The 24,515-nt window shown below is 46.2% G+C and overlaps 1 long non-coding RNA gene across 3 annotated transcripts; it reads left to right on the top strand.

Moving 5' to 3' along the window:
- The first annotated feature begins 4,569 nt into the window (after positions 1-4,569).
- LOC121077136 lies at positions 4,570-21,883 on the top strand. Of its 3 annotated transcripts, none has more exons than XR_005823915.1 (5): positions 4,570-5,282; positions 15,291-15,413; positions 16,067-16,926; positions 19,202-19,264; positions 21,413-21,883. It is a non-coding gene; the product is annotated as an uncharacterized LOC121077136 (long non-coding RNA). The 3 variants fall into 3 exon arrangements; XR_005823913.1 differs by having other exon boundaries at positions 16,067-16,174; XR_005823914.1 differs by lacking the exon at positions 19,202-19,264 and having other exon boundaries at positions 16,067-16,174.
- The last annotated feature ends 2,632 nt before the right edge of the window (positions 21,884-24,515 follow it).

Below are 24,515 nucleotides of genomic sequence, written 5' to 3' on the forward strand. Positions count from 1 at the left end.
AATTTTTTGGTGCAAGGACTAATAACAGTCTTTCATTTGAGTTTCCTGCTTTTAAATAACAGCAACAACAAAAAACACAAACAAACAAACAAACAAAAAAGACACTACTTCCAGCACCAGGCTGGTGTAATCCGTGTATGTTTTTACATAGAGATTGCATTTAACTCAAAGCCATAAGCCTGGTGGGGGAGCTTGCACAGGGTCCTGGTAGTATTTTGCACAGAAAGGAGGAAAAAAAACAACTCACAAAAATATATCATAAAGCAGGTTTAGAATGACTTGCACTGTAAACCTGAGCTACCTGAGAATAAACCTCAGTTAAACTAAATGAATCTACTTCTTTTGTATGAAAGAAAACAATCCATGTCCCATTTAAAGAAACTGGACTACAAGCAAGTGCCAGAGAGACGGGAAACTTAGAGATAATTTGCTAACCAACGCTCTGTTATCGTTATGGTTCAAACGTGATTAATTCCTGTGGAATTTGTTGTAATAATATTAGTCCTGGTGACTTCATTTGTTATACATGTTGCTGCCATTAGGACTCCAATGTGTTGCCTAAAAGATACTGAGTTTGCAGCCATCTGTGCTGTACCTGCTGTGAGGATATCTGGATCTCCTCATCTGCAATTCCTGCCCAGGTCTTCAACCTTGGCGGTGGTTTTGTAGATGAAGCTGTCAAAGGAAAACCATTGACAGTGATTCAGATGGTTTGGAGTTCAGGACAAGTCCAGTATTCCAGCATGTGTAGCCTTTGCCTTGCTGCTGCTCCACTCACTGAGAGATCCCCATTTCATTTAATTTGTCTTTGTTAAGTTTCGGTATTCTCTTTTTTGTTGTTCATCTTCCTGGTCAAATCTCTCCTCTTCATCCATCTTCTTACTTCTCTCTCCTGATGCATACCAGGGCCTGCTGACCCGGACTGTTCCTTCCACCCACAGCATGACTCCCATCTGAACTTGATTAGTACATAAAGTGGGAAGGATTGAATCAGTTTTAAGATCTCTTTTTGTTGCAGAATATATGTGGGATGACTGCAGCTACTGTCAGAAGTTGCTGGACTCGGATCTTCTACCCAGGGTTTGGAATAGTAATCCATTTTCAATGAAGTGATTGCTTTGGTCCCCTCTCTAACATTAAACTCTCATGCAATTAAACAGTTCACCAAACACCTGAAGTCAGATTAATGCACTGTTATTGAGTTTGAGCCCTGCTCCTAAAAGTTACCCAGTGTGTATCCAGCAAGCCAGCAGATCCAGGAGATTTTGTGTGGGTGCCTAGCACTTACTGTGTAGTGGCAGAACTCAGAGCTGTTCAGCGTTTCACAAGATCTAGGCACACTTTCTAATCACAGACCTTAGTCTACCTTGATCCCAACTAGCCTATATTCACTTTGCAGGACTGCACAATAACTACGGTGAATGCACACTGACCTCACAGCAGCTGTAAAACTTTGGTGTCTGCACCATGAGATGTATTATTAATGATTGATTTCTTTGTCTTCCCAAGGACATTTTGTCCTGTTCTCTGAATGTACTCTGCAAACATGACTTAATGCATTTCCCTTGGCTTCATTTCATATCATTCTTATTAATTTTAGCCTCTATCTGAAAGCATTGGGGTGAGACTGTGCAAAAGGACATATAAGATTGAGACCCAGTTAGAAAAGTGTCCTAGCAGCAAGATCTGTAAAATCTTGGCATCATTTCCCAAGGTAAGGAGATGGAAGCCCTATTACTCAAATCATGTTAACCTGGCCTTGGTAAGCAAGGGAATGTGCATCAGGAAACCAACTTATGCTGGGCCAAAGTGCCTTTCCTTTCATACATATCTTCCGACCCCAGACGTGAGGCTTGAAACATGCCATGGAGTGCAGATGTTTCTTTGTTGTCTTCCTTTTTGAAATTGAAATAGAGTTTGATTTCCTTTTGCCCTCATTTTCCTTGAATGCTCCCTGGAAGAAGATTGGTAGAAATATCTAAGAAAACATGAACTCATGTCAAAGATTTTCTGAGCAAATATTAAATTATGGAATGGCAGAAGAAACGGCAGTTCCCTGGTAATGATCATCTCACTGGAAGCAGAGTGGCCCTGTATGAGCCAGTTGTATTCGCAATGCAGGTCAGTTTCTGACTAGAACATCCAAGCTGAGAGCTGCCTGTGAAGTGGAGGACATGTTCACAGGTTGGAACAAGAAAATAATTTAAAACAGTGAGTCAGTTAGGGAAAATAACATGGGGACACGGAAAAGTTGCAGACAGAAGGTTAACTGTATTGAATACATTACTGACCATGAGTAGCTCCTGGTGCATTCAAGAGAAGATGAGCTATTTAAAAGGTTCTAACACCCTTCCAAACATATTAGAAGTCTTTCTTCTTAAATGATTTTTCTTTTAACTTAATGACCCTGAAATAGTTTTAACTACTTGTCCACCACATGTGGACCAGCCTGGATTCTAGGAATAATCAAAGATTCTCTCCCAATCCTGATACTGCTGCTCATGTATTTCTGTTCTCTACTAACAGTGGGAGCAAAGTAGCTTGCTGGGTATTTGAAGAACAGCCAAGACCTGATGATCTCTTGAGGTCCCTTCTAACCCCTACAATTCTGTGTGATTCTGCGCCTTCAGAACCATTTCATCATCACATGCAGCCCTGATCCCAGTTTCTTTAGTACCAACAACACCTGAGCATGGCACCACTAGTGCTACATGTGATGCATGAATTGAATGTTGCTACTCTCCTTGGTGAAAAGCCCGCTCCTGTTCTCTTAAGTGGCAATCCTTGGCTTGCTGCACAGATCTGGCATGTCTACAACATCCCATTCCTGCCTGAGCTCCTCATGCAGTGTGCATCACTCACACGCTTCTTTTTTGCATCAATACAAACTTCACAGTAAAACTGATTTTGTGATGCTTCAGGCAAAGATACACATATTACAGGGCTTGAATCATTATATAGCAGCTGATGGTCACTGAAAAAGAAGAAACAAAGAGCAGTTTAGGAAGGCTCAAGGTTTCCTGATTCTGTTGGATGTCCCAGTTGGCAAAGCAATATATAAGGTACATGATGCCTTGATCACATCCCTGCACCATCAGTTGATTGCCAGGCCATGTTTATGTTGTTAAACAAAACATTGTCAGCTTGTGAGCTTACGCACTGGACCAGTGATCATCTGTCCTGCTTAATTATTATCTCACACCCTGGCACTGTTTCAGCTGCTGCTAATTAATATTCTCTGAAATTATGCCTGAGCATTGTTTGGACAATATCATAAATCAGGAAGCACTGCCAAAAGGCAGCATAGGCAGTACAGGTTCATGCTGTGAAAATACTCCTCTGATGGATTGCAGCACAGGCTATGTGCTCTTTCATGCTCTTTGAACTGGAAAGAAAACACACAAAAAGTTAAAGATTATGTCTTAGGACCACAAGGCCTCCACATGCTGGAGACCAGGTACCAAGAACTTCATTATGTGGACACAATCAAAGCTGTGCTGTTTGGCCTCAAAGCTCAGAGAACAGCCTGTTGCATTTGGGGTTGTAGGCTGCGTTATCTGGGGGCTCTCCCAGAACACTGCTGTGTTGCAGTATGGGTTCAAGATTAAGAGGAAAGAAGCTTTTCATTTGGAAGGAAAAAACTCTCCTTTAAAGCCTGATAAGGTCTAGCTGGGAATGAAAGAAAATGAGAAATCATATTTGGGAAGTAGCTCCATTGTGCCACTTCAGCCTTACTGGACCTCTTTGGACTTTATTGCTAGTATGTTGGACTCGATGATCCTTATGGGTCCCTTCCAACTCGGGATATTCTATGATTCTATGATTCTATGTTTAAATCAGGCCCACAGCTAAATGCAAAAGTTCTTAGGAGCACTGTGTTCAGAGTTTCCTTGCTAGAAAGTTTCCCCTGGTGGTCTCAGCTGGACAGGTGGGAGAGCAGCTCACTGGTCCCACAGCAGGGTGAGCCCTGAGCCCTGGCCATCACAGCAGCGGCTGCCCAGGGCTGCCACAGTCCCATGGTGTCCCTGGCCCCCAGGTGCTGGAGGACTCGCGCTCTCAGCTGTGCTCTCAGCACCGTCTGCTCTGTCTGCAGAGCTGCACGGAGGGAGCTGAGCATCAGCACAGAGGCCAATGGCCAGTTCTGCGCAGCAGGTACTGACCGTAAGTGGTAGGTCCAGGAGCAGCATGGTCTAATCTGTCAAAAATTTTCAGTGCGCTGTAAGCTTGAGAGAGATGCTGAAGACGAGATTTTTTCAGAAGTGAAATGCTTCCAATTTTTATTATACAAAATAAAAAACGTAGGGGAAGACAAACTTGCTTTCAAACTATGATCACACCGTGTGTTTGTGAAAGTGTGTGTACGAACTGAGAAAAGGTTTAAAAGACAAAAAGCAAACAAACTGTAAGAGCATGTGAAGTAAGGAAAGATTTTTATATTTTCTCATGGGAACATGATGCAAAAGGCAAAGAACCAATAACAGAAAGAAAAAAAGTATCCCAAATATGCATTTATTTTATTCTTCCCATTTTTTTTTTGCAAGTGAAAAATGTTATATATAGAACCTGGAGAACCCTTTCATTTTGTCAAGTAAATGAAAAGAGTAAATGAAATGAGGAGGACCATGCCCCACTCAGTATGAACAAATGATTGATTAAAGTGAAAAAATGTGGCCCTGAATAGAGAAACGAAGAGTTTCTGTCACTGAGAAAATGACATTGCAGAACATTTTAATTGACAAATGGCACCAGTCACAGCATGACTTAGGAACTGCTCAGAAGGGATACATGATGACCTCTGGGTAGCTCTGGGCAGGAGAGCTTGTGGGACCCCAGGAAGGGAGCTAGAGCCCTGCACAGATTAGCAGGGGAGCTCCAGGGTCTGCTGCAGGAGCATGACGCATTGGCAAGGCTTTGCAGCTTACAGAACACACTCTGCCATTTCATCAGCATTATCCTTTGCTCACCCTCCCCTCGCGCTCATATGGATTCTGATCCCCCGTCTGACGTGCAGATACTGTCGGTGATTCAGCTCAGGTGTCCCTGCAGAGTAATAAGGCCCCTGCTCCTCTGTGATTGCCAGCTGCCATCGCTCTCAGAAGCCCAGACAAACCCACCTGACTGCACTTATTTATAGAGCCGAAGGGGGGCACTACTCTCCCTTAGGGCTAGCTCTCCCTCCTTGGGACGGAGCAGGTTGCGGATCAGCTCAGTTCCTCACCTTGTTTCTCATACTCTCTGCCCTGGCACCACTGCCGGCCCCTTTCCTGCAGGACATTCCAGTGGTGAGTACACATTACACCGCAGTTGACACCTCATCTGCATTCCAAGTGTTGGCTGTGTGGCATGGTCTTTCACTCACCTATCCCTTTTGCCCCTCAAACTTTCCCTCTCTGGAGGTGCTAGTAGCATAAAACTTGTTCCAGTGCTCATCCATACTGGAAATGCTTGCAGAACTTACGGGACTATAACTGTCAGATAAAGAGAATTACATTTGCCTGGGTCAGGCTGAAGGAAACTGAGCTAAGCAAATAGGGGAAAATGGTAGAGCTCATTTTTGTGTCTTGATGGTCAAAGCTGCTCTGCCTCTATGTGCTGGAAGTCTGCTTTGCCCCTCCAAAATGGATCCTGCACCTGAATCTGTCCTTTGTGAAGACTGTCCATTTCCTCTTGCTTGCTTCTGTCCCATAATATAAGTTGGAAAGGTTGAACGTGCATTTCCCTTTCTTGAGAGCAAAAGTCATGCAGGAATTCCTGCCCATAACCTCCATCAAGTTAATGATGAAGCAGAGACCATCTCTGGGTGTCACATAAAGCACAGGTCTCAGATGTTTTGCTCTCAAGGGGCCCAGGAAGGGCTCACCCAAATATATAACACAATCTGTTTGGACTCTTTAAGAGAGAGGAATCAGAAAAAGAGAGCACTTGCACTACTTAATGCAGACATCTCCAGCGGAGCCGAGGTTGGAAGACTTGACTCAGAGAGAGCCCTGGTCTTCTGGTATATTTTTCCTTTGTGAGTTCCCTCTTGGAACTCCCACTAGCCTTATGCCACACTGGACAGCACCTTCTTAGGTGGCTTAGAGGAGTTTATGCAAGAGGCTGATAAGGCCAGACCATCTCCAGTTACTTCCCCTGGGTGCAGTGCTAGTATCCACCTATTTTCTAGAAGAAGCAAAAATGTTTTTATCTCCCCTACTGCCCTCCTGACTTGTGTCCCTAAACCCTAAAGGAAGCAATTCCTTACACCTGCCAACATGAAGCAGAGACAGTAGCTGTGTAGAAGAACAGACAGCCCACTTCTGCAAGTTTGCTGTCTTGGTGTCCCTGCTGTTCTGCTGAGGAAGGCAGCTACTGCTTGTGTGCTTGAGAAACCCACCTGCTGCTTACCTCTGTGCAGCAGCTCAGTGAGGTGACAGGTGCTTGACAAGAAGGCAACCTTGTGCAGACACAGAACATACCCTGTGACCAGACACCAGTCCATTGTGGGAGGCTGCCAGCATCTCTGCTCATAGAAGCTCAGGGAATAGTGTTGTTCTCCAAAACACACTGTGCTTGGATGCCCAACTGAGATGTTGGGATTGGGAGGGATGAGGCAGGCAGCTGGCTGTGATGGTTCTGATAATTGCTTGGTTGGGATGTTGACAAGAACCAGGTTCCTAAGATTACTGTAATTACCAGGCCCTTCTTTGTCTTCTTAATCAAGTTCTAGTAGAACTGACTGTCAGCTAGAGCCGACAAAATAATACTAAAGGTCACATTTAGCCGGTAGGATGGCAATTCCCAGGGCAAAGAATTCAGTGCTGCTGCTTTGACTTCAGTTGCGGTTGTTCAGCAGGACTGCTTTAAGCTCCCTGGGAAAATGTCTCTGCCACTGCTCCACCACTCCGTCTTCTGGGCTCCACAAGCAGGCACAAGCCTTTATTTGCATTATTTTTACACAGACTTTAAAAATAAAATCCAACCCCCAGACTGAAAAGTCGCCCTTGTATTTTTCAGAGCAGTAGCTCTTTCCCTGGAGAGATTGTAAGCCTAGGATTGCAAAGAATGTTCCCATGCAGTTTCCACAGCACCGCCCGTCATGGAAACAGGGGCTCTGCCAAGCAGCAGGCCACCCGAGGCAGCGCAGGCAACCGGCTGCTCCTTCGGCACGCTCACCGAGCGGCCCGCTCCGGATGGGAAAGGCGAAGAGCTGGTCCCGTGCCTCTGTTTAGCAGCTGCGTTTTGACAAAGACAGGCCCGCGGGGCAGGACCTGGTTTAGATCGAGAAACGCGACGCAACCTGGAGCAGCTGCGCGGGGCAGGTGTGCCGGACGCGTGCCACTGGCTGGCCTCCCGGCAGGACGCTGCTGCTCTCCCTCTTTTCCCAAGGAAGGCGAGGACGGAATTCCCGGTCAGCGCTTCGGGAGCAGGCGCTCAGCCTCCCCGCACGGCCGCTCCGCAGGCCGCTGCCTCCCGGTCCAAACCGGCGCGAGCCGAACGCTGCCGGCCCCGTTCCGCTCGAGGGCCGAGCGCGGCCCGGCCCGGCGCCGCGCTGCGCCTTCCCCCGGCGGGGGCGCGGGGCTGGCGTTGGGCGGCGGCGCCACCCCGCGGCGGAGCGGGGCCCTGTCGCCGTCACCGGCCCGTACCGGCAGCGAGCGCCCTCCGGCCCCGCAGGCACCCGGAGCAGAGGGGCCTTGCGCCGGGCCCCCGTTGCGGTCGTTTCGGATTCTCCCTGGAGCTTTCAAGGAGCGTGCTCGTCTTGGGCCTCCCCTCCTGAAGCGCTCTGTGAGCACTGGTCAGGTCTGGCCGCCTCTCGGTGCCCGCGCATCTCGGTTCAGGCGCGAGTTTCCATTGACCACCTCAAGAGCAGGGTGGTGGCCAAAGGTGGGCTGTTGAGGGCCCCGTGTGCTTTAACAGCTCTGCTATCTGGATGTGCAGTGAGCAGATTGTTTTGGGCATGGAGACGGAAGGAGGGCAATGAAAATACAATCCTAGAGGAGGCCAGAGCAATTAGTAATGTGAGCACGGAGCAGTGACTTTGGGTGCAAAGCACGATCCCTGCCATGTAGGCACTTTCATGTATCAGTCACCCTAGATTTGGCCTCGTATCTACTAAAAGCTACAAATCCTTAGGTAAAGCCTTAATATAATGTGTAGAAGTGATACTCAGTAGAACAGTTTTAAGATTCAACATTCATATTTACCCAGTCTGTGACAGGAGGCCATGAGAACAGCTGTGACCCTATTAAGACCTCCCAATCTGCCCTGCAGACAGTCTACAGACAGCCTAATTGCCTGGTGGCATCGTAACCTGCTCAGCAGGGTAATTGGTGCTCTGACACTAATACCTTGCTCAGGCAGTGTGCTCTGATGGGCAATTTTGTGTCTCTCTTGCTGCCGAATGTGCAAGTTCACTGTCTGGATAAGGTTGTGTAAGATCACTGTCTGCTTAAAATACGCTTTTTATATACCTTGATGGATTTGTGCAATGCTCCATAAGCTGCTTGTAAAGGAGTCGTTTTTGTATTTATATATTTGAACTTTTCAGACTGGGGTTTTCAAAAGTTCATTGGCACTCACATCATGGGATAAAATTAAGCCATTAGGTTCAATAGAACTTTTCATTTTCCATGCTGTTGTTTGAAGGAGTCTTTGATTCGTATCTGAATGAGTAAATCATGTCAAACAACTCAGCTGCTCTGGGAAAGGTGGAGAAATTCTTGATTACTACATGCTGGCATTTCAGCCTGCATCCTTGCTGTAGGCAATAGCCCGTGAAACATTCCAGTGTGAAGAGATGTGCTGATGGAATTTCACTGGCATGGAAAATACCCTGGAATATTTCAAGAACTCCATCACACAAGGAAAGATGTGCTGGAAATAGGTACTGGGTGTTGGGGATATTTTGGTCTGTTTGGTGGGTCCATCCTGGGTCAGCTATAGTGTGGAGGCATACAATTTAATGAATATTCTCTTATGAGCCTTAAAGGAAGGAAAGGACTGCCCAGGTTATGATCTGTGATCTTTCTTTCTATACTTTTCTCCTTGGGAAGGCTGGGAAATGTAGCAGCCAGTCAAGGAAATATATACAATAAAAAAGGGCTCCTACCCTTTTGAAACTTGTTAGCAATTACCAGCACAATTTTGTTTGGGTCTTTCTTGCCCCACTGTGAAGAGGTCTGATGAAGCAGGTGGTCCTGATATGAGAGGTATTGGGGGTAGGGTGGGAGAGGAACAGCTTTGGGGAGAACAGCTGCAAAGACCTTCCATGTCCAAGCAGGACAAGTTTGATCCAATGGTTACGGGGATGCCCAGCAGCATGCCTGATGGATTGAGGCACAGACGTATGCTGTACAGTGACCCCCCCCTTTTGTTCTGTTACAATGGTTTCTGCAGCTGAAGAGCAGCTCTGTGCTGGGGAAGCGCTTCATTGCCACAGAGGGCGATGGCTGATGTAAACCCAACCGTCGCTGTTGAGCAACACAGCATGCTAGCTGCGAGCTGGAGCCCAGCGGTCACATACTTCCCTACGACAATGAGTCTGCAAGCAAAGGCAGCAGTGTTGAAATGCCCTCTGTGTGCTAAAAGTGGGGGTGAGTGATAAGCTACACAGCTCTCCTCCTGGAAGCCAGAAGCAGAGGGTCCAAGAACAGCAAAAGCTGGCATCTTGGTGACACTGTGGTGGCTGCCTGCAGGCCTGTGGGAGTGCAGGACTGATAAACACGCCATTTTGGTATTACAGGCATTCCCGGTACTGTTGGTCTCGTGTTGTTTCTGCAGTTGTGTCTGAGGCTTAACTGAACAGCAGAGCATCTGCCTGAGGTCAGACAAGGGGCCAGCCAAGCTGGCACCCTATCACTTAGGGTTTGCCAAAAGCAGATGCCAAGGAAAGAACTGAAGAACAGAGTAACTGGTATCTGCATAGTGCACTCCCATTCTCCAGTTATCTGTGACTCAGAAGCCTTTCAGAGTTAGTATCTCTGAACTGAAAAGTCCTGATGCATTTTTCTTTCCCGACTTTTCTAATTACTTTTGCCAGCAATGGCCTCTTGAGCAATGACCATATCGGAACACTGCTCTGCAGAGCTGCTTTTCCTGATGCATTCCCATGCCAGAAAAGGCCTGGTACAGTTCAGGTCCTCCAATAGCCACAGGATGAGAGTGTGCAAGTTTAACACAGACCTTTGCTTGTTACGCCGTCTAGCAACCAGACATGCTCTATACCCAGGATGTTCATCTGATAAGATCACCAGAAACTGGCAGCAGAGAAACTTGGCTAATGCATTGTTTCTGAACATAGCATGCAGAGAAAGGTGTAACTTATCATGATCAGTAAAAGACAATGATTAGCATCCAAAGCACAATCTCTTGTGGGGAGAGAATCAGCACAATCCTGGCTTTTTTATGACTTACATGCTTGTTAAAAAATTCTGCTATTAAAGAAAAAAAAGGTGAATCCATGGCTGTTTTCTTAGTATTCTAGGGCAGGATTCTGTTATTAGGGATAATGTGTATGCAGTAACTGCACTGACATCAGCAGTGAATAAAATAGATCTTCACAGATCCAAATTTCTTTAAGAGAGAGTCTATCAAAGTCTTACCCAGAGTAAGACTTATTCTTTGCCTAGCCACATAACAAGATTACTGCAAGAGAAAACATAGTCCTTTGAGGGAGTAAATACAGGAAAATATGGCTTTATTTTTCAATGTTGTGGTGAAATTAAGGAGATAGATAGCTGCAATATGAGCTTATTTTGAAGCAAAACCTCTAGGCAAGGTTATGATTCTTAGCATGTGAACAGAGAACTGGTCTCTGCTGAATGGGATGGCAGACTTGGGGAAAGCAAAAGATGGTCTGGTTTTCCTCTCCTTGTATAAAAATCTAGGCGTACTAATTGATGTGGAGTAGGAATGGACTCAAGCTACCTGAACCCACTTGACCTCTGCCTGACATTCTTTTTCTACTTCTTTGGAATTACAATACTTACACTGCTATTATTCATTTTATACTACTATTATTAATAGTATATGCTGTACAGAATGTCTTTTGGGTCATTCAATGACTGTGACAGTTAGTGGGGTTTTCTTATCTGTCACTGTCCATCTGAAAAACAGCTTTGAGCCTCTTGGTTTGTGCCCTTCTCTCTCTCTCCCTCTCTTTCCTTAACCAGAAGTCTAAAATAAAAGTGACAAACACATAATCAACCATGAACAGAAACATCCTCCATTTGCTAGAGCCCAGCCTCTGACTCTTACCACTGTGTGCCTGCCTGAGAAGGGGGCAGGAAGGGAGGGAGATAGCATTTACAGCAAAATGGAAGGTCCATGTGGTATGATTTTTTTTTCTCTTTTCGGAATGAAGTAAGGGTTCAAAATGGAAACGATATCTTCACATGACTCAAAGCTCAGGTTAGCCAGAGAGGCAGAGTTTAGCCGAGTGTCTGTTTTGCAGAAGGAACTAGCAAACAGGCAGACTAGTGGTGAAGTCTTATGTCCACAGGCAGACTGGTGGCAAGGATGCAATGTCTCTGACCTAGCTTGCTGACCAAAGAGATTCTTCCCACGAGGCCTGCTGCGGGGGTTAAAGGCCTTTGTTGCGGGAGGGTCTCCCCAGTGAGCTCCTCCATCATGTACAGCTCATGTATCATGTACAGCTCCTCCATCATGTACTGCCTTCAAGAAATAGTTGTCATTTTTTCCATTTTTTCCTGCGTTGGTGTAGGTTTTTTTTGTTTGCTTGTGTGTTTTTTTTTGTTTTTTTTTTTGTGCCTCGAGCTAAGCTGTGTCTTCATCCTCTGTCTTCTGGAGATTGACAGTGCTCATCCCCTCCCACTCCCTGGAGGATCCAGGTCCATGAGTGCTTCCAGATGTAAGGCTCAGAATTGCTCCTGGCCTCCCTTTTCCTCCTCTCCTCGCCTCTCATAGTGGTATGGTCACTCATGCGAATGACCTTCTTTGTACTGTTTTTTCTTTCTTTTTTTCCCCCTGTGCACATTTATGCTAGGCTCACACTGGACCCCTCAGCTTTGCCCATACACCACCTGTAACGTGGAGAAGTGTAAGAGTTCGGTGACATCTGGAGAAATCACCACGTGCTGTGCTCAGCTCTGACTGCTGGAGGGTGCGTTCCTGTCTTCTTTAGAGCCTCAGGCACTGACACTGTGCTGCAGGCAGGGCACATCAGCAACTGCTGCTCAGAGACAGCTCAGGAGAAAGTCTAGCAGTGACTGGCTCTTTGGGATTTAATCTGAAAGCTCCCCCAAGACCCATGGATGGAGGCAAGTAAATTGAAAATGATACTGAAAATAGCCAGTGCACGGGGAAATATTGCTCTTCACATGAGAGGAGAATCTGAGGGAGAGTGGTTTGGTATTTTTTTGTTTGATATAGGAATGATTTGTGTTTGCATCACTTGGTGTAGTGGTGTAAAAACTGTTGGTCTCAATTGTGGGTGCTGCAGGATGGCAGAACTGGGTTGTATGAGAAAACTGAAATGAAAGGCAGCCACTGATGATTGTCATCAGGCCTGATTTGGTCTATATAGCTTTAATTGCTTCATCAAGAGGAGCATGTTGGCTTTGAAGATATTTATGCAATGAATTGTCCCAAGGGAAAATCTCCTGCTGTCCTGTGAAGGTACACTGAGGAGTGGTGCAAACTCAGCATTCATCTGGCATTTACTAACTCAGTTAAGATTAATGAATACAGAGCAGTGCAGATGTAGAATGAGCCTGAATGTGTCTGTGTCCAGTACAAACCTGCTAATTCTTTATGGCTTATTTTATGACAGGTAAAAAGTACAGTCACTTGAAACTAAAATGCAAAATAACTTACTGTGTGCTAATCAGACAGTCTCTGTGACCCATTTTAGCCACTTTGTGTTGTTTTCCAAGACAATTTTGTGTTTTGGGGAACAACGTGTAAAGACCTCTGAGATGGTATTTGCTGGCCGTCTGTAATCCGCCCAACTTCTCTACCTCCCTTCTTCCCCTTCCCAGAGCAGGCCACAGAGCTGCATGCTGCAAACGTACTGAAAAAGCTAGCTTGATTAGGAAATATTGAGTGCAATTTCAAGGCTATTGCACTGAGTAGGGTAGTGTGGTGACATTTGTAAGCTGCAGAGGAAGTCAGCTTTGCAGTGAAACATCCACCTTAGATATCAATATTGGTCTGCAGGACTGCGCGGCAATTAGGTGCAGCGTGAAGAAGAGCATCTTGGCTGGAGAGGGGCACTAGATCAACCCGCTGCAAGGTTTAAAGGTCTGTGTTGGTATATGTGCTAGGAAGTCTGACAGAAGCTCATGCTGACATAACTGAATAAACTTCAAGCTAGCTGATTTGGATGGTACCATGGAGTGCAGACAGGGAATTCATTGCAGGTTGGCAGTGAAGGATCCCAGCTCCTAACACAAAGTTTGCAGTCATGCCCTTGGGCCTTTTTGTTGGATGTGAAATGATCTTGCTGCTTTTCACACTGGTTCAGTTTCATTACTGTTTTTTATCAGTCTGTTTCTTGCTCTGGACATGTAAAGTCAGTAATAATTTGTGTAACCACCCAAGGGGAGCATGAAATATCCAAAGAGCATTTTTCAGGGTGATTCTGTTCCTAGATTTGCAAGGCTTGCTATCAGGTGCAGCCAGGTGACACAAAAATGAGCAGGACAAAATCATCAGACTTGCAGTAAGTCTCCTAATCTCCTCTGTATTGCATTCCCACAAAGAGTGGAAATAAAATATCTGCCTTTTTTTTCTTTCTATAGTTCACCTCAAAGGTGACCCATTTCAAAGCCTTTTGGGTACAAGCAGGAGAAAGGGAGAGTGAAAAAGAAACCCAGGAAAAAACTATACAAACTACATGAACAAGCCTATTTCTTTCCTCCAATTAAAACCAAAGCAAAACCAACCAGACCTTTCCATTCCTCTTTTATTATATATTTTAAAACACAGGCAGATGAAAGAGGAACTTGAGAGTAACTGTAGTCCTCATTATCTAACTATCCCTCAGCACAAGGGCCAAGTTTTGCTTTTAGCAGGGACGCTGGTGTCCCCAGCATCCACATGTAGGCTCAGAAGTAGCCTGTGTGCAGTCCCAAGGAACTCAGAGTACACAGTTACTCTCAGACGTGTGTGTTTTCCAGATCAGGGGTTTGGACAGAACTGCAGAAGCATAATAAAATATGTGGCTGCAGCCCAAGCATGCTGATAATGTAACTGAAAGCTGCTGGAGATCCTCTAGCATTTGCTGCTGGGGCCTGCATTAGCAGGAGGATCTCCGTGCGGTTTGGCTGTAGAGCCAGGACAGAAGTGGGGAGGCTGGGAAGGGAAACCTGTGAGGTAAAAATTGGAAAGGAAAGATAGCAGCTGAGCATTGGGAGTGGGAAGATCAGTCCTGTAAGAAGGATAACAAAGCCTTCATCACACTGGCACTGCTAGCTGTTGGCAAACACTTGGGACAGTGCAGGCACAAAGTGACGCTTTTTGATGAGTCTTCACCTGAAAAAATGTAGTATGCCATATTGTCCACACTAAGGAATCTCACTCTAAAATTTCTGCTTTTGCTTGAATCAGTTTGGCTTCTGTATTGATAGTTTGAGCACAGATAGCTCATTGGCTGCCGTTTCGAGCTGCGTTGACTGGCCTTGCTCCCGGGCAGGTTAGATGGAAGTAGCGCTAAGAGATGATGGCGCATCTACCTTAGGGCACCCAGTATTGCAGGCAGGCCATAAGAGGACAGGAGGTGAGAAACAGAGGATCTTGCTTTGGTTATAATTCCAAATGACTCTGAACAAAGCATTATTTCTTACTTTTCTGCATGAACCTCGGCAGCCCTTGTCCCAGCTCCTTACGCAGCCAAGAGACACAAGAGACCCCCTCAGGGCCAAGCATGGCAATGAGCCTGTCCCCTGAGCCAAAGCCTTCCTGGCAGTCTCTGCCCTGCACTGTGGCCCTCCTCACAGCTCCTCTGGTCCCCCACAGCCTGGATTTGCTGTGGGCTGGGCAGTTGAGGGGTGGCTGGCTGTGGGCAGCCAGCACAGCTGCCCAGGTCACTTCCCTGTGGAAATACCAGGGCCGGCAGGACAATGCCTTCAGCTGGGTCATGAAGAGAGAAGCAGCACTGCTCTGGTGGCCCAGGCCTGCTGAGGTGACATGGCTGCACGGGGTGAGGGCTGTCCCAGCTGCCTCTCACCCTGCTCTGAGCCTTGCACCCTGGCGCGGGATGGGGAGAACAGCTTTCACAACCTGGACGTGTTGTCACTCGCATCCAGACATTTCCTGTTATCTAACCTCAGCCTTATCTTCCCCATTCACAGCTTCCTCTCGAAGGAGGAGCGGCCCCTTCAAAAACGAGCTGTGTGCCTGGGCTGTGCCCCCACCACTGGGGCCAGCCCCATGCTGGTGCCCCTGCCCTGGTGGGTCCCGGCTAGCTCAGCACGGTAGGTGCCAGCTCCCCATCCAGCTGGCTGACGGGTGGCTGGGGATGGGGGGGGATCGTCCCTGGGGGTAGTTGCCCCGTGGACCACTGGTGATGGGGTGCCAAAACACATGGGATGCCTGCATCCCTGGCAATACAGAAAGCTGTTCTGCCTCCATTACACCACCAGTTTCCAGGGGACCGGAGCCAGCTCAGATTCAGGTTGCCTCCCCTCCATGTTGGGAGCCCATCTTCCTAAACCAGAGGAGCTTTTTTTGGTATTTCCCTTTGGGGAGGAGCTGTGGTGTGGGGTAGTGTATGCTTCTGCAACCACAGGGTTAGGGCATGCAAACTTCTCCCATCTCAGACAGACAGTGCTGTCCTTGGGACCCTGATTCATTGATGAGAATGACAATTTATATCATTAGTGATGCGTACGTAGCCTACTTGGTACTGGGATGCACGTGCTTCCCACTGGGCTCACATGCACACACGCTACAGATGAGTTGCTGGCTGTAGGGAGATTTTGATCTCAATTAGTCATAGATGAGACACCGCAAACAAAGAGTGGGGGAAGTTGTGGGATGGAGGAGGGTTTTACCAGGGAGAGCTGGTGTCCCAGCCAGGCGCAGCCATGCTCTTCAGCTCCTTTACTTCGCTGCCCATTGACTCCAGGCTGTCAGATGAGTGGTCACCCACGCACCTCCTTCCTTCCCCTTCACAGCTGAAGGCAGAGTCCTCTGAGCGCCGCGGAGGAGCCAGGGCAGGGGCTGGAGATCAAAGGTGAGTACGGGGGGATGCGGGAGGGCACGCAGCCAGCAATGCCAGGTAATGGGTTTATCAGGCCCTTCCTGGTCCTTTTGCGCAAGCTGTAAGGTGCTGGTTGCAGCATTTCTGGTTCCTGCCCTTGCAAGCTGTTCCTGCAGCCATAAGCAAAACCCACAACCTCCTCACCCGAGTGTTTGAATGGTGCCTTGTGCTTGTGACTCTGTGTGCTGAGCTGTGGGGCAGACAGGAGCGGGGGCCAGTGCATCCTGTTTTTCTGTCCCTTATAGCAATCCCGGGCCTGAGGTCTGGATCAGGGTTGCTTTTGAATGTCCCAGACCTCAGCAGTGTGCCTGCCGGGGCGTACCTGTTCCTGAAGAGGGGGGGGTAGCAGGGTTGGCCCATCCACCTCGCTGTCCCACTGGACAGGTTTTACCACGAGTGCTGATCTGACAGGAGAGGCGGGTTTGATCTTGGGTGCTGCAGGAAAGCCTGTCCAGGACCGGGGCCTGGCGCTGAACTGCTGCAGTAGGGATGCAGCTCTGCAAAGCCCTGCTGGGGAAGGCTCCAAACAGCGTGCAGTGAGGGCACCAACACAGCACCGACGTGTCACGCGCGGCACTGGGCAGAGGGGCGGGCAGCCTTGCTGTCTCCTGCGTGACAGTGCCCGCCAGCGCAGTGCTGTGTGCAGACAGATGGACAGTGGTACCAGGAGAGCCTCCACGGCGAAAACAAAGGGAAGGTATGGGAAGGAGATGTAGAGGCACAAGGTAGGAGACTGTGTAGTTTCCCATTAGAAGTGGGGCTAATTTGTCTGTTGAGAAAAAGTGCTGGATTATGCTTTTCACTTTTTGGAGCAAGTTTGAAGAGTGAAAGTCAGATTCACAGGACAAGATGGAGAAGATGTTTATTGTGAAGCAGGGATAGGCAGAGGGGACAGACAGCTTGGGCTGAGCAAGGAGGGGCTGCTCTCAGTCTTTTGACAAAAGCAAGGAAAAAAACCAACGTACATGGGGCTGTGTGGTAGAGGTAACAGGGTAGCACAGGAAGACAGCACCAGGAACATGCGGCTGGTTTATGCTTCCTGCAGCTGCTTAGGGATAGTCCTCACTGATGCACTTCAGGCTCTCACCCAGGTCCTCACCAAAACTGGGGCAGTGGCTGTACTCGCCAAGTCACAGTGCCTAGGAATTTTCCTTAGGACAAGGCAGCTGGTCACCACCTCGTCCAGTAACCTGCAGCCCAAAGACCCCTGAAAGGAGAGGCAAGGGCCTTCCCAGTTGCTGCAGAGCCAGGGGGAAAAAAGGCCTCCAGGTTCCAGCAGGGGCAGGGACGGGGCTGTCCATAAAGCTGCTGCCCTATGCTGCAGTTTCACAGCTCCTCCTGGGGAGCAAGCAATTCATATGCCACTGAAAAGGCTCCATCTTCAACCCTGTGAGCCCTCTGGCAAAGCAGAATATAGCGCTGTTTGCAGCAATGGGCTCAGACTGGAGCTGAGCTGTATGGCAGAGCAGGTAGCTTAGAGCTGCTTTAGGTAGCTAGCTGCTTTAGCTGCTTAGGACCTGCCAGCTAAAGAGCAGGAGTTAATAGTGAACTGGCTGCAGCATTTGGCCTCTTGCTCTGTTTTTACGTTACTAGCTTATCCAAGTCAGAAGACGTGCTACAGGGAGATATGCTTGCATATATAGCCCAGCTTGCCTGCAGTGAAGCAAACCCCTTGGGCTTCAGCTCCAGGCTTTGCTGGAGCCTGCCTTATAGATGAGATTGAACCTCCTGAGCCAAATATTCCAAAATTTGTCAGGCAAAGCTCACAGCAGTTTCAGCTGCAGGGTTGGGAGCATGAGAAGATCCTAAATGGATCAGAATGGCAGCCAATGGAAGTCTGCCACGAGGAAACTCATTTGAATTTGATTTGGTTATAATGAAGAATTCTAGCTCCTAGGAGAAGCACGTCGCAAGGTTTACTGATGGTCAGGATCAGCAGACCCCATTCACCACAGATCTGTGGGGATTCTTACTTCTAATGCAGGCTGCCATTTGGGTTTAACTAAGCAGAAAACAGCGATGGCCTTGATTCCAGCTCAAATCTTGAACAATAACTGCATGTCCTGAAATTGCTGCAATCTGCATCTTAGGACATTGCCACTCAGCATGTGAAAAACACACAGCCACATGTTTACACATGTTATTAGGCTTAGAGTCAAACCTATGCAATAATTTTACTTTACATTTATTTTCACCACAAGTTGTAGAGCTGTCTGACAGCCATGTAAAAATCCCTGAGAGATGGTATGGGGCTTGGAGGGGGTTGAAAACGAAGCATTTTCTGACTTCAATAAGGGACTTACTGGAGAATGCAGGAAGAAAAACTTTCTGTTTTTCCCCCAGAGTATGCACTTGATTGCTCAGTCTGTTTTATGACACTAAGCCTTTAGTTGGAAATACCCATTTTAGCCTGAAACCAGAAGCTCTGACAATGAAAAATCCATTCAAATGAGATACTATCATTACAGGGTGGGGTAGAAAGCTCTGTTCCCATCTGCTGATAGAATTATCTCCACTGTGTGACCCTCCTCTTATCTGTTGCTGACAGCAACGTTTCTTGTGGCTGTTTTCCCCCTCAGAAAGCCACAATGGGGGATTATTTTAAGCTGCAATAGCAGAAGCAATGCTGTGGGTTTTTTCTCTCCCCCCCCCCCCCCCCCCCCCCCTTTTTTCCCTCCTCTCAAGGCCAGATCTCCCACTGTTAGAAATCAGCACTGAAGTTAAGGCAAGTCTGGTAACTGATACCTGCTGAAAAGCCTGCTCAGTCTTCCTTTGTGCAGCTCAGCCCCTCCATCACACTTTGCTATGTCTGGGAGGTATTATGGGGAGACAGGTTTATTTTTCTTTTACCTCTGTGCTGCCAGTAGTTAGCATGCAGTATCTAACTCTTTACTGAAAGCATTTTCAGGCAGAGGGAGCTCATCCTGGCTTTATTAAGACCAACAGCAGCTATGTGAACCCTTCAGAACATTTTTTTTTTCATTTTCCATGGTACTGCAGAGTTTGATTTGGAAGGAGAGGAATTTGACCAACCACACATCAGTTTGAATTGTGGTTAAACCAGTAAGTCTTTTGCTAGAATGATCTTAAATCAGCTTATTAGCACTGACATGAGTTTTCTAATACTCATGAAATGCACACACTTCTTTTATCCATTGCAACATGCTACTTTTATCTATTGTGGTTGAAATTTATTCCAAATTAAGAGCCAGAACAAAGGGCTATTTGCTATCTACATCACACTAAAGGTGTAATGTGGAGAGTAGGGGGAATGTAAGAATTGCAAAGCTTTTGTAGTAACCTCATCTAGAAGTTGATTTAATCTGCAAAGTTGTAGCTGTTTCTTTGCTGTTAAACCTTTTTTTACTCTGCTGTTTTTGGAGCACGTATAAAGAACACATATTTGACATTTTTTATTTTGTATTTTTACATTTAAAAAAAAAAACGACAACAAAAATACATTCCCTTTTCATATTGATGAGATCCTATGATCATCCTTTTAAAATAGAGCCCCAGAAGTCACATAGAAAAGATTTAATAAATTGCTCTCTGTGGAATGCTGTTAGCATACTGCAGCTGATTTCTACTTTCATGTCTTTAATGGTCAGCCTTCCAAAATATAATTAGCATAACCGTTTTCGTTTTTCATTTTGATACCAAAGATAGTTTGGCTGCTTTCTCAGAAACTGGTGCTGCTGGTCACGTGAAATTAAGATCAGGGGACTAGGAAGGAAGCTAAAAGTGCCATGATTAAAACTAGGCTATAGCTGGGCCTGGCCTGCAGAGAATATGAATGACACTAAACTAGTGTTATGCAAAATGTGTGCAGTTTAGGAGTCATGATGAATTTTTCCAAGAGTTACATGTCAGAATTTCAGATTGTTTTTAGACTCAAATTCTGAACTGTCAACATCCCAGAATGACACGGTGCATGGTAGTACTTAGCAATATCTTCTCTTGTATATATTTTATTTAATTCAAGTGCTTTTCTGAATTTAATTAATACTCTTGTTAAAGGAACAGAGGAGTTGACAGCATCTTCTGATCTTTGTGCTAAGGAATACTGGGAGGAGGAGCTTGTATTCATACTTAAAGGAACGTGGATTATGTCAGAGTGTTAGGGTGAAAAACTCCATTTATTGCAGGAGAGGCTGCTTCTGTGAGCTCAAAATGAAGCAGAAGGGGGTTGGTTTGACAACGGAAGAGAAAGTTTCACTTCATTCCCAAAGAAGTTCATTGTTTCTCTGTGTGGTGCTTTGGTTTTTATTTAATATCACAGTCTTTATAACATGTAACAGTGCAGCTTCATGCTGGCAGGCAGAGTTTGGGACTGAAGTTTGCAGGGACCAGAGGCCTCTGTGGCTGCTTTTTCTTTTTTTTACTTTTTTTTTTTTTTTTTCCAGAAGTGAACACACATGGCACTAGACTCTGAGCCAATGCTGGCAGCTGATCTTACTTCCAGAAGAACCAGTGGTGATCCTCTACATGCATGCACAGGGGCAGAGTTGTACTTTTTTTTTTTTTTAGACAGTCTAGAAGGGTTCCTTCTTCAAATCTTTAGGTCTAGGTAAAAAGATTGGTTTTAGCTATCAGAGGTACAATAAGAGGTAAAACCCTAAGGCTATTCCTGCCAAAAGGAACTTCATCTTTGGCATGTATAGAGCCAGGATTTCACCCCAACCTGTACCATAGGGACCAAAATAAAAGAAATTAAATCTGAGAAGCCTGGAAAACTTGTTTAAATTTAGGAGGATAAAAATGAAAGCTGTGAAAAGTCTGTTAGATTATCATGCCCTTATCTCTAACCAATGCAGAACTGTTCCACTGCAGTATGTTCTCAGGTTCGTTGTCTAGACTTTGTGTGTCTAGAGAGACATTGGTCTTCATGATGTTGTACCCAAATTGCATGTGTGAGCATTTGGATGGACATTTTGTCAATATTTCAAGCTACCAATGTATATGTATAGCTAAGGCAGAAGGTTAGTTTAAAACTTGGCATCATTTCCAGCTCCACAGAGCTTTAGCCTTTGAACTAATATAGTGGACATTTCCCTCAGCAGAAGGCAATGTCTGCTTGTGTGGTTCTCCCTTACCCAAAGAAAAACGTTGGAGGGGGAAATGCGGGAGGGATGATGACAGTTTGCTAACTGGAAAAAGTCTCTGAAGTTTAACAGGAGGTTCAAACCTTTTTTTCCCTTTTCATTTGCCCAGGACAGCATCTCAGTGAAGACTGTGACAGCCTGGAGAGAGCTGCAGTGCAGCACTGCGTGTATTTGACAAGCTGAGTTCGACACTCAGTTTGGCAGAGTGTCAGTTTGTCAAATACCCCAAGTGAGGCACTTGCTGAGCAACACAGCCGCACACCGAGGGAACTGACTCTCCTTCCTTGACTTGGGCAGGAGCCTTTGCATCTGTATTCTGATCCTCTCTGTAAACGTGACAAGGTATTGAGCAAACTTGCTGAATGCCTGACTGATTCCATGCTGTCAGGTTTCCTTTCCACCCCAATTTCGGAAGTGTCTGTTGGGGTGTAATCCTAACGGCAAACTGTTGCAGAAGTGGTGTTGGTACCATTCCTCTGTGTTGGGAAAACAGCCAAGGCCAACACTGTTCTATGTCACAGCACTGGCTAGCAAGTTGTTAATAAATATGCTGTTCGGTTAATAAAGCTTCTGGCAACTATAATCATACCAATGTGGGTGATGGAAGCATTAGCCTTAATATCATTTTTGGTGGATTTTTTTTGGATGTGTAGGAATCTTTTTTTTTTAATTGAAGCTGGAGTACAAATTAATGAGGTTTCTGTTTAAGTTCCCCCTATTCTGTTAGCCAGTGTGAAGTGCTTGTTTGCTCTAGCTGTTTTTAAATAAGTCTATGGAGTCCATTGCTTTTTCTTGAAATCATGTTTTTTGGAGAAGACACCTTGTTTTTGTCTGATTATTCCTAGTCAGCACTTGCAGCAAGGTTGCCTATTGTAGCTTTTGGTATATTTCAGCTATTTTATGAAATAATTCCCTCTAAGTCATCTACTTGAAGATCTAATGATCGGTCAGCATTTTTAATGACTGATGTGACATATCAGATATGTAGCTGGAGATATTTCTTGGGGTGCGGGTAACAGAGGGTGAGTGCCTTACCCAGTATGACAAACCACATTCCCTGAAAGCATTTAAATTAAATTCAGAAACTAAGAAATTCCCAATGCTCCGCTGACTTTTTTTTAGGACGGCACCACTAGTAAATTTTACAATATTGATAAACTTTAATACTAAGCCACTTTTTTTGTTGCTGTTGCAACTATTTCTTGCTAAATATTTTCTAGAAGTTGGAGTTTGTACAAAGTTGGGACCAATGAATATATGGCGTTGCCTAAGCAAATTATGTTCTGCTTTCTGAATAAGCCCTATCAGTAGGGCTTATTGTGCACTTCTGGACAACCACAGTCCTAGTCATTGTGACTCACACTCCCGTGGTCTCTCTCTTGCACCTACACATGACTCATGGACATCACCCTGATCTCTGTCACTGAGGTCAGCTTCAGAAAAGAGAACAAAGTCTATTATTTCAGGGTTTGTTTTGTCTCCCGTGGATCCTTAATGCAGCAGGCAGATATATCAACCCCAACCCTTTCTGTCTTCACAGACCTCAAGGTTTCAATAGGCCTGTCTTCTGCACAGCAGCTAGCTGAGCACTCCTTTTAAGCTCTTCACTGTTGTTTCCTCATTTATGGTTTTACTTTCAGAAAAGTTTGCCCCTCTGCTTTTTAGGGGAAGAAAGTTAACCCCTTCCTCTTCTACAGGAAATACCAAATTACAGTGGTACAAATTCCTCTATCAGAGACTTCCTCTCTTTTCTCCCTGTTGAGAATGGCAGGTACAGAAGGGCTCTGAAATCCAGGGCAAACTTGGCAGTTTAGAAGCCAACATCCCCACGGTTGTACGAGCCCTGCAACTGCGCTCTGCTTCGAAGTGAGTGGAGCTGCAAGTCTCATGACAATGTGCTAGCCACTAGAAATAGTGTGTTTTTTTTTTTTTTCTGGAGACTCGGTAGTTTCAGAGAGGAAGCTGAGGTTTCCTTTCTGTGCTGGTGCAGAGCTGGCCTTTAGTGGATGAGTCATGTCACCGAGTGAGTGACCAGTGCAAGGAAGGGAGAAGTTCTCTTGTTTGATGGAGGTACACAACAGCAAAACCCTTTACAGCTTTCAGAAGAAAAATGTTCTGTTTCCAACAGTTCTTACTGCCAAACATGCCAAAGATATAAATAAAAAATAACCACACTCGCTGCATAGGGAAAAACAACCTATGCACTGGAGAAAGGCTTTTTGTTTCCATTGGTCTGTTGCTGATGACCAAAGATGTTTTGCTGCCCCAACTAGAGGGCAACTGAGGTACTTGAGATGTGTTTCACCTGGGGCATCTGCTACTTTTTTTTTTTTTTCTCTGCAGCCTCTTCTAGACTTCAGGGCTTCTGAAGAAACTGTCTGGAACCCCTCAGAGCAGATCAGTACCGGGACGAACCAAAATGTGGAAAAATCATGGTGTTACATAGTAATGGAACTTGAAATCATGAGCTTATAAAGGCAACAAATCTTGCAAAAACCATTAGGCTAGCTGTAAATGAATGAGAATGGAATTTGGGGAGGAGAGAGTGTCTCATCCTGCATTTTGGGGCCGGATCTGCTGTGATGAGGATGGGGAAGCTGAGAAGTTTTCAGTTCCTCTCCCACATAACATTGACCTCACACCACATGCTTTTACCCTGCATGCACAGAGCTGCAGCTCCCCATTCCCCTGTTTGTTGGTTTTGTTGTTTTGTTTTGTTTTTGTTTTGCTTTACCCCTGAGACCACTAATGCCAACAGCAGCTGTTTCAACCTGGTGTCTCCGAGGCCAGCTTCTGGGAGGTGCGCTCTGCAGTGAATGCATGAGCTACAACAAACACAGCAATGCAGGGATGGCCTACTTCAGCCCCAGGTGCAAGGCAGAAGAGCCCCTCACATATATTTCTAGGGGTCCCAGCACTGCTTGTCCTTGGCAGAGGGCAGCTGGTCGTGTGGGAGGGCAGCATCAGCATGCAAGCCCAGAGCAGGTGCTGCGCAGCCTGGGGTCATGGCCAGGCCCCACCAGCTGCTGCTGGGAAGCATAGCAGCCTGGCACTGCAGCACAACTGCCCCTCAGTGCCAGCTGCTGTGGATGTGAAACCCTGCAAAAGGCACAGTAAAATTTTCTCTCTGATCTTGTCTTACAATCACTAATGTCCTAAAGATGTGTCATCGTAATTCAGGGCACTGACGGTAGAAGCAAGGCTCTGTTCTT

This window comes from Cygnus olor, chromosome 13 (assembly GCF_009769625.2).
Source record: "Cygnus olor isolate bCygOlo1 chromosome 13, bCygOlo1.pri.v2, whole genome shotgun sequence".
Taxonomy (NCBI): domain Eukaryota; kingdom Metazoa; phylum Chordata; class Aves; order Anseriformes; family Anatidae; genus Cygnus; species Cygnus olor.